Source organism: Salvelinus namaycush, chromosome 4, assembly GCF_016432855.1.
Source record: "Salvelinus namaycush isolate Seneca chromosome 4, SaNama_1.0, whole genome shotgun sequence".
Taxonomy (NCBI): domain Eukaryota; kingdom Metazoa; phylum Chordata; class Actinopteri; order Salmoniformes; family Salmonidae; genus Salvelinus; species Salvelinus namaycush.
Genome location: NC_052310.1, coordinates 6,041,719 through 6,043,006, shown reverse-complemented (window position 1 = coordinate 6,043,006; position 1,288 = coordinate 6,041,719).

The window sequence follows — 1,288 nt, the reverse complement described above, 5'->3', positions numbered from 1 at the left end:
CCCTTCCTGCTGCACTGGTGCACAGCCTCATAGAGGCTCTCTCTCTCACACTCTCTGCATGCTGGGATTGTTTGGTGCATGCTGGGAATTGTATGAGTGAGTGTGAGTGTTGTCTGGAGGTAGATCGTCTGTGTTTTTTATCATGTTTCCTTTTCTTGGTGGTTTGCCTTTTTCTATGCATGATTAAGTTTATCATTGTATTTATTTTTGTGGTAGAATAAAATATATTGTATTCCTTGTTGGAATTGCCCTGGTTTTGGTGGGGATGGCGACCCACATGGGGACGCCGTCCCTGTCACTTCGGCACGGGTTTAGGTGTATTACTGAAGCTACTGTCACGGTGGAGGAGAGAAGGTCGCCGTAGGAGAGAAGGTAGGATATGTTGCTGATGCGTCGCGGATGAATAAAGCGGTGGTGTTTTTTCTTAAAGAAGAGAGTCTTGTTGATCGTATGGTTGAGCATGGCGTACCTCTTAAAGGTATGTTTATTCAGGTTACGCCGCTTTTTTCGGGTAACTATAAGGGTAACTATTTAGAATGTATCGCCGTTTATTCCCAATGAGTTATTGCAGCGTGAATGATTATGGTTTGGAAAGTTTGCTAGTTAATTTAAGATTGTCCCGTTGGGATGCAAACAGAGGGAGAGAGAGAGACTTTGGAGGTATTGTTTAGAGTCAAGTATGACAACGGACTGTATACGGCTTATGCAGTACGTGTAGTACGTGTAGTCAATGGTGTTTTGAGTGTGGGGATGTTGGCCATAAGCGACATGCTTCCCGAAAAGGGAGAAGGTGGAGGGAGGGACACAGGTAGTCCTCATACCGCCTGGGCCCACTAATGTAGGGAGAGGTGGGCCGACAGCGGTAGAGCAGCCACAAGCACCTGTTGCTGAGGAACAAGTTGTCCATGTTGAGGATACTGAGTTACAGCTTGTACCAGAGGGGAACATAGCGTCAGTTATGCAGCAGGAAAATATTGTTGTAGGAGGTAAGGATGGATTTGGGGAGCCATTTCCCCAGACTGGTGAGGAGTTGCCCAGTACGAGTGATGGGGTACAGGAGGGGGTTTAGGTGGAGCTAGTCTCCCAGGTAGTGGAGGAGATGTCCACTACGAGTAATGGGGTACAGGAAGGGGTTCAGGTGGGACTAGTCTCACAGGTAGTGGAGGAGATGCCCGGCACGAGTGATGGGGTGCAAGTGGGGAGTGTTGAGAGGGATGTGGCTGAGGTGAGTCAGGGGTCTGTGGCCTCAGTTGAGGAGGATCAGGAGAAGGACATGGCCATCTCTTTT